This window comes from Triticum aestivum, chromosome 5D, assembly GCF_018294505.1.
Source record: "Triticum aestivum cultivar Chinese Spring chromosome 5D, IWGSC CS RefSeq v2.1, whole genome shotgun sequence".
Taxonomy (NCBI): Eukaryota; Viridiplantae; Streptophyta; class Magnoliopsida; order Poales; family Poaceae; genus Triticum; species Triticum aestivum.
The window spans coordinates 504,394,086-504,412,349 of record NC_057808.1 but is presented as its reverse complement, the minus strand read 5'-3'; the positions used below and the strand labels follow the sequence as shown (position 1 = coordinate 504,412,349).

The following is an 18,264-nucleotide window of genomic DNA, read 5'->3' as shown; positions in this document are numbered from 1 at the left end:
GGTGCTAAGCTAACGGAATGGGTCAAGTCAATCCCGTCATTCTCCTAATGAGGTGATCTCGTTAATCAAATGACAACTTATGTTCATGGCTAGGAAACATAACCATCTTTGATTAACGAGCTAGTAAGTAGAGGCATACTAGTGACACTCTGTTTGTCTATGTATTCACACATGTATTATGTTTCCGGTTAATACAATTCTAGCATGAATAATAAACATTTATCATGATATAAGGAAATAAATAATAACTTTATTATTTCCTCTAGGGCATATTTCCTTCATTCGGATCAACAATATGTCATTCACATATACTTATCAGAAATGTTGTAGCGCTCCCACTCACTTTATTGTAAATACAAGTTTCTAACAAACTTTGTATAAACCCAAAAACTTTGATCACTCCATCAAAGCGTATATTCTGACTCCGAGATGCTTGCTCTAGTCCATGGAAGGATCGCTGGAGCTAGCATACCTATTAGCATCCTTAGGATCGACAAAACCTTTCTGATTGTATCACATACAACCTTTCCTTACGAAAACTGGTAAGGAAACTTGTTTTGACATCCATCTGCCAGATTTCATAAATGCAGCCAATGCTAACATGATTCCGATGGACTTAAGCATCGCTACGGATGGGAAAATCTCATCGTAGTCAACTCCTTGAACTCGTGGAAATACTCTTTGCCACAAGTCGAGCTTCATAGACGGTAACATTACCGTCCACGTCCGTCTTCTTCTCAAAGTTCCATTTATCTCGGATTTCATGGCTTCTAACCATTTGTCGGAATATGGGCCCACCATCGCTTCTCCATAGCTCATAGGTTCATCGTTGTCCAACAACATGACTTCCAAGACAGGATCACGTACTACTCTGAAGTATTACGCATCCTCGTCGTCCTACAAGGTTTGGTAGTGACTTGATCCGAAGTTTCATGATCACTATCATAAGCTTCCACTTCAATTGGTGTAGGTGCCATAGGAACAACTTCCTGTGCCCTGCTACACACTAGTTGAAGTGACGGTTCAATAACCTTATCAAGTCTCCACCATCCTCCCACTCAATTCTTTCGAGAGAAACTTTTCCTCGAGAAAGGATCCGTTTCTAGAAGCAATTACTTTTGCTTCCAGATCTGAAATAGGAGGTATACCCAACTGTTTTGGGTATTCTATGAACATGCATTTATCCGTTTTGGGTTCGAGCTTATCAGCCTGCAACTTTTTCACATAAGCATCGCAGCCCCAAACTTTTAAGAAACGACAACTTAGGTTTCTCTAAACGGTGTCGTCTCAACGGAATTGCGTGGTGCCCCTTTTAAAGTGAATGCGGTTGTCTCTAATGCCTAACCCATAAACGATAGTGGTAATTCGACAAGAGACATCATGGTATGCACCATATCCAATAGGGTGCAGTTATGATGTTCGGACACACCATCACACTATGGTGTTCCAGGCGGTATTAATTGTGAAACACTTTCCACAATGTCTTAATTGTGTGCCAAACTCGTAACTCGGATACTCATCTCTATGATCATATCACAGACATTTTATCCTCTTGTCACGACGATCTTCAACTTCACTCTGAAATTACTTGAACCTTTCAATAACTCAGACTTGTGTTTCATCAAGTAAATACACTGAGCATCTACTCAAATCATCTGTGAAGTAAGAACATAACGATATCCACTGCATGCCTCAACACTCATTGGACTGCATACATCAAAATGTGTTACTTCCAATAAGTTGCTCTCTTGTTCCATCTTACTGAAAACGAGGCCTTTCAGTCATCTTGCCCATGTGGTATGATTTGCATGTCTCAAGTGATTCAAAATCAAGTGAGTCCAAACGATCCATCTGCATGGAGTTTCTTCATGCATATATACCAATAGACATGGTTCGCATGTCTCATTCTTTTCAAAAACGAGTGAGTCCAAGGATCCATCTACATGGAGCTTCTTCATGCGTTCTGTACCAATATGACTCAAGTGGCAGTGCCACAAGTATGTGGTACTATCATTACTATCTTGTATCTTTTGGCATGAACATGTGTATCACTACGATCGAGATTCATTTTAGGTGCAAGACCATTGAAGGTATTATTCAAATAAACAGAGTAACCATTATTCTCCTTAAATGAATAACCGTATTGTGATAAACATAATCCAATCATGTTTATGCTCAACGCAAACACCAATCTCGATGGTAGAGGGAGCATGCGATGCTTGATCACATCAACCTTGGAAACACTTCCAACATACATCGTCATCTCACCTTTAGCTAGTCTCCGTTTATTCCGCAGATTTTATTTCGAGTTACTAACACTTAGCAACCGAACCGGTATCTAATACCCTGGTGCTGCTAGGAGTACTAGTAAAGTACACATTCATACAATGTATATCCAATATACTTCTGTCGACCTTGCCTGCCTTCTCATCTACCAAGTATCTAGGGTAGTTCCGCTTCAGTGACCGTTCCCCTCATTACAGAAGCACTTAGTCTCGGGTTTGGGTTCAACCTTGGGATTCTTCACTAGAGCAGCAAACGACTTGCTGTTTCATGAAGTATCCCTTTTGCCCTTGCCCTTCTAGAAACTAGTGGTTTTACTAACCATCAACAATTGATGCTCCTTCTTGATTTCTACTTTCACGGTGTCAAACATCGCGAGTTGCTCAAGGATCATCATAACTGTCCCTGATATGTTATAGTTCATCACGAAGCTCTACTAGCTTGGTGGCAGTGATTATGGAGAACCATCACTATCTCATCTGGGAGATTAACTCCCACTCGATTCAAGTGATTGTAGTACTCAGAAAATTTGAGCACATGCTCAACGATTGAGCTTTTCTCCCTTAGTTTGCAGGCTTAAGAAACTTGTCAGAGGTCTCATACCTCTTGACGTGGGCACTAGTCTGAAATCCCAATTTCAGTCTTCGGAACATCTCATATGTTTTGCGACGTTTCAAAACCGTCTTTGGTGCCACAATTCTAAACCGTTAGCATTACGCACTGAACTATCACGTAGTCATCAAAACGTGTATGTCAGATGTTTCGCAACATCTACAGACGACGCTGAGGTTCAGCACACCGAGCGATGCATTAAGGACATAAGCCTTCTGTGCAGCAATGAGGACAATCCTCAATTTACGGACCCAGTCCGCATAATTGCTACTATCAACTTTCAACTAAATTTTCTCTAGGAACATATCTTAAACAGTAGAGCTAAAGCGTAAGCTATGACATAATTTGCAAAGACCTTTTGACTATGTTCATGATAATTGAGTTCATCTGATTAATGAACTCCCACTCAGATAGACATCCCTCTAGTCATCTAAGTGATACATGATCCGAGTCAAACTAGGCCGTGTCCGATCATCACGTGAGACGGACTAGTCATCATCGGTGAACATCTCCATGTTGATCGTATCTACTATACGACTCATGTTCGACCTTTCGGTCTCTTGTGTTCCGAGGCCATGTCTGTACATGCTAGGCTCGTCAAGTCAACCTAAGTGTTTCGCATGTGTTCCGAGGCCATGTCTGTACATGCTAGGCTCGTCAACACCCGTTGTATTCGAACGTTAGAATCTATCACACCCGATCATCACGTGGTGCTCCGAAACAACGAACCTTCGCAACGGTGCACAGTTAGGGGGAACACGTTTCTTGAAATTTTAGTGAGGGGTCATCTTACTTACTACCGTCGTTCTAAGCAAATAAGATGCATAACATGATAAACATCACATGCAATCAAGTAGTGACATGATATGGCCAATATCATTTTGCTCCTTTGATCTCCATCTTCGGGGCACCATGATCATCTTTGTCACCGGCATGACACCATGATCTCCATCATCATGATCTCCATCATTGTGTCTTCATGAAGTTGTCACGCCAACGATTACTTCTACTTCTATGGCTAACGCGCTTAGCAATAAAGTAAAGTAATTTACATGGCGTTATTCAATGACACGCAGGTCATACAAAAAATAAAGACAACTCCTATGGCTCCTGCCGGTTGTCATACTCATCGACATGCAAGTCGTGATTCCTATTACAAGAATATGATCAATCTCATACATCACATATATCATTCATCACATCTTCTGGCCATATCACATCACATAGCACATGCTGCAAAAACAAGTTAGACGTCCTCTAATTGTTGTTGCAAGTTTTTACGTGGCTTGTATAGGTTTCTAGCAAGAACGTTTCTTACCTACGTAAAACCACAACGTGATATGCCAATTTCTATTTACCCTTCATAAGGACCCTTTTCATCGAATCCGTTCCGACTAAAGTGGGAGAGACAGACACCCGCTAGCCACCTTATGCATCTAGTGCATGTCAGTCGGTGGAACCTGTCTCACGTAAGCGTACGTGTAAGGTCGGTCCGGGCCGCTTCATCCCACAATGCCGCCGAAACAAGATAAGACTAGTAGCGGCAAGAAGAATTGGCAACATCTACGCCCACAACTTCTTTGTGTTCTACTCGTGCATAGAAACTACGCATAGACCTAACTCATGATGCCACTGTTGGGTAACGTAGCAGAAATTCAAAATTTTCTACGCATCACCAAGATCAATCTATGGAGTAATCTAGCAACGAGGGGAAGGGGAGTGCATCTACATACCCTTGTAGATCGCGAGCGGAAGCGTTCAAGAGAACGGGGTTGATGGAGTCGTACTCGTCGTGATCCAAATCACCGATGATCCTAGCGCTGAACGGACGGCACCTCCGCGTTCAACACACGTACGGAGCAGCGACGTCTCCTCCTTCTTGATCCAGCAAGGGGGGAGGAGAGGTTGATGGTGATCCAGCAGCACGACGGCGTGGTGGTGGAAGTAGCGGGGATCCCGGTAGGGCTTCGCCAAGCACTAACGGGAGGGAGAGGTGTCACGGGAGGGAGAGGGAGGCGCCAGGGGTTGGATTGCAGCTGCCCTCCCTCCCCCCCACTATATATAGGACCAAGGGAGAGGGGGGCGCAGCCTTGGCCCTTCCTCCAAGGAAGGGTGCGGCCAGGGAGGAGTCCATCCTCCCCAAGGCACCTCGGAGGTGCCTTCCCCCTTTAGGACTCTCCGTTTATCTTATCTCTTGGCGCATGGGCCTCTTGGGGCTGGTTCCCTTGGCCCATATAGGCCAAGGCGCACCCCCCACAGCCCATGTGGCCCCCCGGGGGCTGGTGGACCACTTGGTGGACCCCTGGACCCCTTTCGGCACTCCCGGTACAATACCGATAAAGTGCGAAACTTTTCCGGCGACCAAAATAAGACTTCCCATATATAAATCTTTACCTCCGGACCATTCCGGAACTCCTCGTGACGTCCGGGATCTCATCCGGGACTCCGAACAACTTTCGGGTTACCGCATACAAATATCTCTACAACCCTAGCGTCACCAAACCTTAAGTGTGTAGACCCTACGGGTTCGGGAGACACGCAGACATGACCGAGACGACTCTTCGGTCAATAACCAACAGCGGGATCTGGATACCCATGTTGGCTCCCACATGCTCCTCGATGATCTCATCGGATGAACCACGATGTCGAGGATTCAATCAATCCCGTATACAATTCCCTTTGTCAATCGATATGTTACTTGCCCGAGATTCGATCGTCGGTATCCCTATACCTTGTTCAATCTCGTTACCGGCAAGTCTCTTTACTCGTTCCATAACTCATCATCCCGTGATCAACTCCTTAGTCACATTGTGCACCTTATGATGATGTCCTACCGAGTGGGCCCAGAGATACCTCTCCGTTTACACGGAGTGACAAATCCCAGTCTCGATTCGTGCCAACCCAACAGACACTTTCGGAGATACCTGTAGTGCACCTTTATAGCCACCCAGTTACGTTGTGACGTTTGGTACACCCAAAGCATTCCTACGGTATCCGGGAGTTGCACAATCTCATGGTCTAAGGAAATGATACTTGACATTAGAAAAACTCTTAGCAAACGAACTACACGATCTTGTGCTAGGCTTAGGATTGAGTCTTGTCCATCACATCATTCTCCTAATGATGTGATCCCATTATCAATGACATCCAATGTCCATGGTCAGGAAACCGTAACCATCTATTGATCAACGAGCTAGTCAACTAGAGGCTTACTAGGGACATGGTGTTGTCTATGTATCCACACATGTATCTGAGTTTCCTATCAATACAATTCTAGCATGGATAATAAACGATTATCATGAACAAGGAAATATAATAATAACCTATTTATTATTGCCTCTAGGGCATATTTCCAACATGTATCCCTTGTGAAACTTATGCTCATCTAGTTAACAAGACAAACCCCAATGCCATGAAAAAAAAACAGAGTATCTGCTGGAATCAGAATGTGAATCAGATTTAAAATTCCACATCTAGTTAACAAGAAAAACCTCAATGCCATGAAAAAAACCAGAGTATCTGCTGGAATCAGATTTAAAAATCCAGATCCAACATGAAGGTCTATGCTAAATCCCTACAATCCTACATATGTACAACTAGCACGCCCAAGTGAAATTGATGCTCATCTAGTTAACAAGAAAAACCCCAATGTCATGAAAAAACAGAGCAAAAAACAGAGTACTACCTCAGATAGCTCGTCGATGGCATCGAAGTCGCTGCCCTTCCTGCAATCTACGTCGAACTCCTTTATGGCGTTCTCCTCGTAGAGCTCTTCGATTTCGTCATGCACCTTGCGCTTAAGCCTTCTCATCTCCTCCTCCTCCAGATCTTCCCCGACCTTCTGCTCGCCGACGGGTGCCTCCACGGCTGCGATGGCAGCGGGAGCAGGCACAACGGTCGCTGCACCGCCAGCTTTCACCGCTACAGCGGACTCAGCCGCTCCACCCACGGCTGCAACCACGGCAGCAGACTGCTCTGCTCCGATGGTTGCCTCCGGCTTGTCCGCCGCATCTTCACGCCTGCGTTTCATCGTCGGTCGAAGACAGGAGGAGGGAGGCGTAGGAAGGGAGGAGGGTGGTGAGGAAGGAGGAGACGGTGGTGAGGTGGTGAGGAAGGAAGAGAGGGTGGTTTGGTTCGGGAGAGGACGAGGGTTTTCTACCCGATTTGGGGAAGAAATGCACTGCTCCTGCATGTTGGAGTTACCGAGAAGCCGCGGGTGCCGATTTGACTTGACACACCCACCTGGCCGTCCCCATTCCACGTGGGGACGTGGCGGTCGTGCACGCGGTCGTGCACCTCCTGCGGTTTGCCATCAATTGCTATCGGTCTCACAAGTGGGTCCCCTTGTCATCCACACAACCACGCCACCACATGTACCACATTTTTATTTCTCCCCGTCTCGACCACTCCACATCTTTCTTTCTCCCCTTCTCGACCAGCGCCGCCGCCGCCATCTCCCGACGACCCCTCTCTTCGCTGCCGGTGCGCGGCCGCCGCCAACTCCGGCAAGTACGTGAGATCTCCCCTCTTCTTCCCTTCCCCAACCGCGCCTCCCTACGGAGGCGGATCTGAGCCGATTGGCTGTTGCCGGCCGGAGCTCGTCGGATCTCTCGATGTCATGTCTGATCTAGATTCATGACGTGCCCTCGCATATGGCTTTGTCCACGGTTTGAACCTTTGGATTCAATCCAAAAGTTGAAAACGGTTTGGACTGGGTTGGATGACGAGCATGTATAGTTCGGTTTGGTCTAGATTCTAAATGAAAATATCTGGATTGGTTTGGTTTTGATGTGTGCCGTGGATTGGACTGGTTTTAGTTTGGATGCCGAACTATTCCCAGGTTTAGATGAGATGGGCATTTCCATTGTCATTGGCATTGCTTTATTACGTAGATGATAGTAAATAGATTGATTGGCCATTGCCAGTATAGATTATCACTATGATTTATTATATGTATGATCTTTGTATTGTACTATGTACAATTCAACTTAGAGTTCAACATGTTCTGTGTAGAATGGAGGAAGCACCATGTGGACGCTGCAACTCACGGTGCCGGACCAGCCTTTCTACTGCCACGCTGTTCGGCATCTACTTCCAGCCTTCTTTTGTTGTTGCAGCGGTAACAATTTATATGAACCTTCTGACAGTACATTCTTTTTTTTTGCTATTTCCACTAATGTATTGTGTCTGTTATTTGTTTTTATCTTACACAGATCGTACCATGCAATGTGAGATTTCCATTCAATGAGCTCATCGGAGACACCGTGACCTTCGACGCTCTTGGGGGCCCATACACTATGCAGGTCGAGAAGGGGCGAAAGATAACCCAGATAGGAGGAGATGATTGGGATCGTTTCATCGCCCGCATGCGTCTTAGTGGGGGTGAATTGATCAGCTTCTCCTTCAGAAGAGATAGGCCCAGGATTTCTGTTATCTATCTAAATTTGATTCCGGATAGTGAGGATGAAGTTCATGAGGAGGAAGATGGTGCTGATTCAGATGATGACGATTCAGATGATGATGAGAACCCACTTGTTGAATACCTGTATGCCCAAGGACTCAGACTGGGCGACGAGGAAATCGGCAACCTCTGGGACATGCTTCCGCTACGTGAAGACTACCTAGGGAAGCCATTCGTGACCCGCCTCACAAGGACGAATGTTAAACGGCATATCATGGTATGTTACTTAGTGTGGTAATTACATGATATGCATGCTTAGTTAGTGTAGTACTACCTCCGTAAAGAAATATAAGAGTGTTTAGATCACTAAAGTAGTAATCTAAACGCTCTTATATTAGTTTACGGAGGGAGTAGTTCATATGATATGCATGTTATAGTACTGTGATGAGAGGCCTAGTTTAGAATTCATTTAGTGAAGAATTTTCTGACATGCATGTAGTGTAGTAATATGCGATGATATGCTTAGTGTACGCAGTAATCTAATGATATGCCTAATTACTGTAGTAATTTGATGCTTGGCGTATAGTGTAGTGATGTGATGATATATATGCTCAGTGTTGAATCCAATGATATATGTGTCTTGAAGTGTATGCTTTGTTGATAATTGCACGTGACATGATCATATATCATGTCAACTATTTTCAGAAATTACCTAAGAGGTTACTTGATAGCTGTGGCATCGACCCGGACGAAGAAGGCATGGCTGTTGGACTACGCCTTACCAGAACGGGCTCCATCACCAGCTGTGCCTATGCAGTGGACACGGACGGTCGCACTGTCTTGAGAAGGGCAGGGTGGAAGAAGTTCCTTCGTGGCAAGAATCTTAGGGTAGGACAGGCCATCCTACTCACTGTTGCGAACACCAGTCGCCATGACTTGAGGATGATGATCACCATCCACCTCATTTAGAACTTGTTATGTTAGCTCTTGTTTGCGAGTACTTGTCGTGTATTACTGTACCTATATCTACTCATATCTAGGTACTATTGCTTGTGATGGATTGTAACTATTATTAACTGGTAACTAATGCTCTACTAGCTATGATTATTCCAGTGTGTGATGTTTTATAGACTGTAGTGTGACATGGTAACTGTTATATATGGTAGAGGCTGGTCTCTAAGACCTTGTACAATGCAAGGTGCTTAGGGATGTGCTTAGAAAAATAAAGCGGTTTTTTCTGAAGCACCAGTGCCTATTTCTACAGGAGAGACGCCTAGTTAAGCGTCTACCTTGTACAAATAAGCACCGGTGCTTAAGGAAAACCTGGTTTATTTCTCTAAGCACCTCTCCTAAGCACCCTGCATTGTACAAGGCCTAATTGGACCGACATGTTGAACTAGTATCAATGGTAGAGGCTGGCTGCCACAAAGTTCCATTCACAAGCTACTATGAATTTGAAATAATGCATAAACAAAATACGAAGCTTTTCTTAAGCACAGGTGCTTATTTGTACAGGGTAGACGCTTAACTAGGCGTCTCTCCTGTAGAAATAGGCACCGGTGCTTCAGAAAAACCCTGTTTATTTTTCTAAGCACCACCGTACGCATCAAGCATTGTACAAGGCTTATCATGCATCACCAAAATAGTATTAACAACTTGGAACACTAAACCAGAGTAGCAGCAAACTCTTAAGATAGACGGCAGATCAACCACCGCACAGTAAAGTTCAGACACACCATAGGACATAAGTTCAGACACACCGAACAACAAAGAAACATAGATATCATAAAAGGACACTGCGCTAGCAACTTGAAGGCAGACTTTGATCTCTCTTCATGCCGCGTAGTGGCAGTGGTAGTAGGGGTCAGCCTCCTGTGCTTCTGAAATTTCCACACCTGATTTGATGTTGTCTATTATCTTCCAAGCCTTGTAGGTGGCGTACGCATCCTTCGTTGCGTACTCGATGAGGTAGTTTGGCAGCGGGCTGATCCCCCACAGTTTATGGTCTTCGGTCCTATTGATCTTCTTCTTCATGTTTTGGTAAAATGGGTGGATGACGCTGGCTGCAACATCAGCCAAGGAGTCGTACTGCTTCTTTCTGCCGGCATATGGAACTCTATAGTTTTTCTGAATGTCTATGTACTTTTCGGGGTTGATCTCCAAACCAGACATCTTCAGCGTCTGTTTGTCATTATGAATGCTGAAACCGGCAAAGGTGAACAACTTCTTCTCCTGGAGGAAGCTCTTGAGGCGCTTGGGCCTTCAAGGGGAGAGACATATTGAAGATTAGTAGTAATTTTGAAGATTTAGGAGTTGTTTGGTTTGTGACTAAGTTTGCCAAAGATTGCCACACCTAAGGTTAGGCAAGTTTGACCAACTTAGGTGTGTGTTTGGTTCAAGCCACACCTTAGGCAAGCCACACTTGGGTCCCTCATGGCATACACACAAAAAGTGTGGCAAGATTCCCTTAGGCTTGCCAACTTGTGGCCCTCATTTTGATGAACTAACCTTATGCAAACTTGGCAAAAAATTGTGGCAAAGTGTGACAATGCTAGTGCTAGAACCAAACAATACGAGTGATGAATGCATGAAGTACATGATGTTATTTCTCTTTTTGGATCATACAGTTGAAAATAACACTACAGCAAACTACTTCACTACATCAACTTCAGAAACAACTTTTAATACATCTAGTCCAGTGCATCCACACCGGTAGACACAACACTAATGCATCAATATCAGAAACTACACTAGTATATCAGAAACTACACTAGTAGACACAACACTAATACATCTAGTCCAGTGCATCAACTTCAGAAAATAACACTAATGCATCCACAGCGGTAGACACAACACTAATGCATCAAGATCAGAAACTACACTAGTATATCAAGTTTGGTGATTAATCTGGTGCAAGATTTTAAGATACTAATCCAGTGCATCAGGGTAAAAATCTATGCCAGTGCATGTACTTGAGAAACCACACTAGTGCGTCCACTTCACAATCTACACTAGTACATGTAGTTGAGAAACTAGGGTATATGAGTAGGATGGCTCACCATTTTGTGGCCGCAGCGATGTGGTAGACCAGGCAGAGTTCATCCACGCATAACTGCAGAACTGCTGCGTACTGCGGAGGTTCGTCATCCCTGGTATACTCCACATCAACGCCGACGAATCTAGGATACATGCCGACGGCTTTCATGAAGAGCCTCGTGAGCATTTCGTCGGCGGTGTCTGGATTGCTGGTGCAGACGACCTCCAGCGTCTCTTTGCCGTGGAGTTCCACCTTGTCAAGTTTGGTGGTGTAGTCGCGCTTCTCACCGGGGACCTGAACGTCATCTTCCTTGATGCTCTGCTCTTCCTTGATGCTCTGGTCGGACGTCTCGCCACAGTGACGCTTGGTAGACGGCTCCTCCGCCATTGCCCTTCTCCAGCGACGGCGGTTTTGAGACAGAGACGGTGGTTGCAGTTTGTGGAGTAGATGGACGTGGTTCGCATAATGAGGGAGGAATGGAGGAGAAGGTGCCTTTTTGAGTTCTGGGGGAGGCGGTTCGTCGCGTGAGGGAGGCGCTCGTCGTTATCGTGATCGTGGGGGTCGTGGGGCTCGTGTTGTTGGTGTTCCATTCTGTAACCACCCACGGGCCTGCATCGTGGCCCATATCACTGGGTTTGTAGTCGTATGCAGGCCGTGGTGTGTGAGAAAACTCATGTTAGGTAGGTGGGCTTTTCTCCTCCTTCACCCGGCGGCCGTGATGGAAACATGAGAAGCAAGTTTGCTAAGGTTGTAAACGGACCCAATATTTTTCTACATCTTTGTATCAACATGAAAAGCAATCATGACTAGTTTGCTAAGGTTGTCGGCATTTGTATGGATTTTCTAAGGTTTTTGCAACGATAAAATGCTTAAAACACTTCTGACATGTTGTGATGTTTTCGGTATTTAGTGGTCTACTCGCTGGGATTATTCCACTGTGTGATGTTTTGTACGTGCCAGGTTGTAGTATGAAATGCTAACTGTTCTATATGGTAGTGGTTGGTCTCTAATTGGACCGACATGTTGAACTAGTATCAATGGTAGAGGCGTTTCGTTGTGCGCCACATCCAACAGTTCACATAATTAATTATCCAAAGATTAAGGTATCAAACCTTGGTCATACAAAGCAACATTTCGTTCCTAAAAATTAAGGTACTTCCACATTCAAACTAACTAATACTACAAATTCGAAGGAACTACTTAATACATTAACAGCACATAGAGAAGTAGCCCTGGTCCAACGGCTTGAGAAAGGACGAACAAAAGCTGAAAGAAGAAGGATCAGCCAGTAGCAGCACCATCAGCCTCCCAGCCTCACAACTTCAGCCAGCCTGGTGAACTCCAGGTTTTTTCCTGCAAAACACACATGGGATGTTGGAGGCAAGAAAATAAATTTGCCAGGGGTCTTGTCATGGCATCTAATCGCACGGAATGCTAGTACAAATGATGGAGAACAAAACATCCAACATGAGCAAATTCATAGGAGTTCTAGATCCATGGATACCATCAAGAAAAAATGCTCAGTTCTAATTCAGACACAACATTTGGTGAAAACATGCATATTCATATCAGCAACATTGATATGGCATCTTTGCAAGCTTGGGTCAGTGACTTGTCTTGTGTTTCATGGCATGACAATAATTTTAACAATAAATAGACATGAAATTGACCCAAACTCATGTACAAAGTTAGGACATATGATGCATGGATTAATTCACAAATAAATGACAAAATGCCAACTTTGTATAGAATTTGCAATACTGAAATATTTCACTGTGTACTGAACCTGCATTACTGAAATAATTCAGTGTGCATCGGTGTGTACTGAAATTGTAGTAACGAAATATTTCATTGCCTACCGGTGTGTACCGAAATATTTCAGTGTCTACCACTACAACATTACAAATTTTGCCTAGGGCAGTACCGAAATATTTCAGTGCCTACGGTGTGTACCAAAATATTTCAGTGTCCACCACTACAACATTACAAATTTTGCCTAGGGTACAACATTACAAATTTTGCCTAGGGCAGTACCAAAATATTTCAGTGCCTACCGGTGTGTACCGAAATATTTCAGTGTCTATCACTAGAACGTTACTAATTTTTCCTAGGGTTCATATGATGCCTAGGGTTCACATACATCATAATCATCCTCCAAATCCATGTACTCAAATATTCATGCAATTCATTGAGATTAAAATGCCATATAGCATTCCCTCTTTGAGCTATTACGATCAGTATCACCACGATGTAAGCACGAGCAGTAGGAAGATGAGGAGTGGGGAAGCTTACTCTAAACATAGCTACCGCCGCCGTTCAGACGAGGAGAGCGGCGAGGGAAGCGTGGAGAACGATGGGGAAGCGAGGTCGCGACCACTGTCCTCCTCATCTTGTGCTTCGGAGTCTCCGATGACTCGGTTGGAGGCTGCACAATCTGCAACGGCACCTCATGCACGGTGGGTTCCTGATCCAGTGGATGCTCTACCCTGGATCTGAACGCCCACCACCTCCGCCTGGTCCACTTGCTGGACGAATTGGCCTGCTCCATCGCCCAGAGGAGGATCTCGATCTTGTGAATCGGTTGTGCGGGCGGGGGGCAAAGCTTTGCCTTCTCCTTCTTCGTCAAATTCTTGAAAGTGGCCATTGCCGTCCAGCTCATCTGCCTTGTGTTGTCAAACCAAGAATGGATCTCCCTCAACCTGGCCAACTTGACCTGGTCGCCGCCGGCGATCTGCACGAAGTCGGTGTTCTCGCCGCCGGCCATCAGCTCGATCTACCGATTCTTGCTTCGATGGAAGAGGGGGTGGGGGTGGGTGGGGGGGGGTTTGCCTGAGTGGAGAGAAGTTGCAGCGGCGAGAAGGAGGAGATGACTGCGGTGGACTTGGAGGAGAGGGCGGAGATGGCCGTCGATGAGTAATTGTGGAAGGTGTAGCACCATGGCGGCGGTTTTGCATTCGACGAGAGGGGCGGCGCGTGCAAATTTTCCTAGGACTAAACTGCCCCTATATTAAAACGCGTCCCCACCTTGTCACGAGTACCGGCCCCACTCGTTTTAGTACTTTCGCGTACTTTCATCGGAGTACTACCCAGTACTTCGTATTTGTCTACCGTTAGATCGACATCAACGAACGGTTCTAAAAAAGCCCAACCACTCCAAAACTTGTATTTTTTATTCATACGGTGTTCCTATCATATGAACTAGATGAGAGGAGGCCCCAAAGATTTGCTCTGTTACGGTTAACCGTAGTATGTGTCAACGTCTGGCTAGCTAGCTCGGACCGAAGATAGGACGGATGGCACATGGCAGTAGCTGGTCCTGTCTCACGCCATCAACGCCAAAAGCGACCGGCAACCACTCGCGGATCGACTTGACCAGCAGTGTGGATCAGATAAAACCTGGTGTCAACACGTGTATCTACGTGTCTCCTAACCTGAATACTTCTAGTGGCTCGTTGTCCGTTGGTTAGCCATGTACTACGTACTCGAAGTTGCAACACAAGGAGAGCTGTGATCTCATCAGTGTGTGTGTGTGTGTGTGTGTGTGTGTGTGTGTGTGTGTGCAAGGCTGAATTGGCTGATTGCCATGAGAGGAAACGAGTTCTGTGAACCGAGGTGCGTGTGAGCTGCATGCTATGGGAGGCAACTGAACCAAGAAGCTACTCGATCGCGGGCAAGTTGGTGAGGACTGAGCAGGAAGGAGATGGTACGTACCTTGGCAGCGGGGTCCTGGGCCTCGACCACGGCCCTCAGGCCTCAGCTCGGCCACCTTCTTCCACTCCGTCGCGTCGCCGCCGTTCTGCTCATCAGCACCGCGATCCATGTATGCCGCCGCCGGGCCTCCTCGATCGATAAGCCGGACTGATTGCCGAAATTTGAGAGAGAGATAGGCGGGCGGGACAAGTCACCAGTGGCTGCTGCTGGCTAGACCGGTAGAGAGCGCCCGGGAGGCTTGGTGGAGTAGCAGGAGAAGAGAAGGGGGAGACCGAGACCGAGATCGTACGAGCTGCAGCTGGAAGGAGCGAGAGATATATGGAGGTACGGCTGCGAGCCGGCGAGGTGCTGTTTCGTCGCCATGGAGTCGGGTGGAACTGAAATTGACGCCAACCTGCCTGCCGCGTCACCATGCACCTCTGGCCGACTATTCATGGAGCGCGGCGCGTAGGGCGGGAAGTGAGACGGACGCGCGACCGTGCGTTTTCTCTTCCACAATTAATTGAGCCCATCCATGTCGTCGGATACCCAAATCTATCGCAAGTTAATTCAGATTGCTGCCGCACACATTCCCTACTGTTTCTTTTCCCCCACAAAGTCAAGGCCATATATTAAAGTCGTTCAAGCCTTACGTAATAACCCTTATAGAAAGAACTCAGATCCTTACGGCTTAGGCAGTAATGCTACACCTACGTAAGGATTTCTATGTAATTAACGTAACTGATTAGGTGGCAGAAGAGATAAGTTAAGGCAAGTTACGTAACTTTACATAGGTCGTACGTAGGTCTAGCATTTTTGCGGCTTAGGCATATCGGCGCGATCTTCCTCGTCCACCCGCCGTCTGCGCGCCATGAACAAAGGTCAATGCCGCCTCTTGATCTCCAAAGTACCCTCGCATTTAGGGTAACGTTATGTATATATGCTAAAGTTGTATTTAAACATGGACAAGTCATATGGATCGGAGGGAGTACAACATTTGAGGTTTGTGCCCTGTAGAACTAGCATTTTTTTTACGCAAAAAGAAAACTACCGCTTTTGTTCTAATTTTTTGCAAATAACTACCACTTTCTGATAGGTGCCATTTCATCCGAAATAACCACGATTATGAAAAGGGTGGCTCACCCGCCAGGCTGATTGTTATGTTTGCCCGTTAGCAGTCTCTATCTCCTCCATCCACTCCACTCATCTCTCCAAGGCATTCTCTCAAACAATGCAGGCGTACCCTTGACGAGCTGCTTGTCATCACCGTCCATGTCCACACATTGGTCCGGGGGCTGTGAGGCGCTACGGTCGCCGCTAACCTTGGGCGACTGTGAGGAGCACGGGGTGCTAGGTACGCCGGTGACAGAGAGTACATGAGGGAGAGAAGGGAGGTCGAGGCGAACGGGAACGATGCCACCTGTATTGCCTCCATTTAGCATTCTTCTCATGAAGCATTTGCTTTAGCAAATCTCACATTTGCATTTCGCATCTCCTTCACCGAAGGCCTCAGCTTGCCATTGTCCTCCTTCAAGTCCAATAGTAATTGAGAGAAGATTCTGAATCATCTAGCCTGCAAAAATAACAGCCACTGGCCTAATACATGCTCATAAACACATGGAAAGAAACAATCCAAGAGTTTGAGTCTTCAAGCCCACCAATTATGTGCGAACGAATCTGTGATTAGGTGGTTAGGAGGTTAGTGGTATCACCAGTCCATCAGAGTTTAAGTCTAGATTTGACATCGATGCTCACATTTTTCTGGATTTATTTCAGACTTTCCAGCGATGTCCGTTTAGTGGGAGGAGACGTTCGCGTCGACTACGAGGTGTCTGTGATGACTTCGTCAATCTCAAGATGCTTTGCCGACTAAGTCTCTCGGAAGTGCTCATACGGGCATAATGTACGTGTGTTGATGTGTGCGTTCATATGAATGAGTGTATGCTTGTGTATATGAGCGACTTTGATTGTACTGTGTTTTTTTAAACACACCAATTATGTGCATACTCCAACACGAGTCTTTGTACATCACCGACGACCGCATCAAACCATAGGTTCTTCAGTTCAAAACTCTCACCTCTTATGCATGCAAGCATCCACTTCCAACATCGTAAGTTTGAGCCATTCAAATATTCTCAGATTGTTGAAACGTCTAAATATTCTCAAATGCTTTTTTGTACTTCTGTTAATGTGGACGGGCGCCGCAACGCGCACATGTACTACTGTAGTACTGACTGAAACAGCCAGAGAGAATCGTGTCCGGGCGACGCACATCAGACGGCTACCGGCTCGTTCCGTTCTATCCGAGTATTTGACAAAAAACTACCATATTAGGGGTTCCCGTCCCACTGAACTACCACATTCAAAAAAGTGACTGATAACTACCAATTTTTTTTAATTTTGTGACTAAAAACTACCACTTTTGAATAATGACCAGTTTAGACGATTTAAATGTGTTTATGACAGGCGGGACCCACTCGTCAAGGCTGACATGGCAGCGAAGTCAACTACGTTTGTATTTTGCGGATCCCGAAGCCACCCTCCTGCACATCTGCACACACATTATCCCAAGCAACAAGACAGCGAGCGCCAGAGCACGTATCCTTGCCGGTCCAAAAAAAGGCACGACGTCTACAGTCGATCATCTCAATCACACCAGAGGGAAGCAGATAGGAGCACATAAAATAAGTAGAGAGGTTATTAAGGACGGCATTATAAAGTACCATTCGGCCACCAGAGGAAAGGAGCAGGGCACGCCAGCCCGAAAGGTAACGGTCGAAAGAACGGATGAGGGGGTCATAGGCGGAGATGGGGAGCTTATGGGGAGACAGGGGGAGTCCTAAGTAGGGTTGAGGAAAAGAAGAGATAGGGCAGCCCAGGATCCCAGCCAAGGCCGCCGACAGTTCACCACTGCAGTGCATCGGGATGAACCCAGATTTGTGGAAGTTTATGGCGAGTCCGGTAGCGAGGGCAAAAGCGTCCAGCAAGGTTTTGAGGTGGGTAACCGAGGGAATGTCAGCGCGGCAGAGGATAAGGGTATCGTCGGCGTATTGCAGAACGGGGCACGGGAGGGAAGGGTCAATGGGGTGGGCGAGCCGCCCCTCGTCGGAAGCACGGCGAATGAGACGTTGAAGGACATCCGCAATGATAATAAAAAGGTAGGGGGAGAGCGCGTCTCCCTGACGCAGGCCGTTGCGACAAAGGATCCAGTCCCCAGGAACATTATTCAGGAGAACCGAGG

At 46.1% G+C, this 18,264-nt stretch overlaps 1 pseudogene; it reads right to left on the bottom strand.

Annotated features, from left to right (window-relative positions):
• The window catches only part of LOC123121027 (phosphatidylinositol transfer protein PDR17-like), a 32,398-nt pseudogene extending 16,915 nt beyond the window's left edge, over positions 1–15,483 (bottom strand).
• Positions 15,484–18,264: the final 2,781 nt, after the last annotated feature.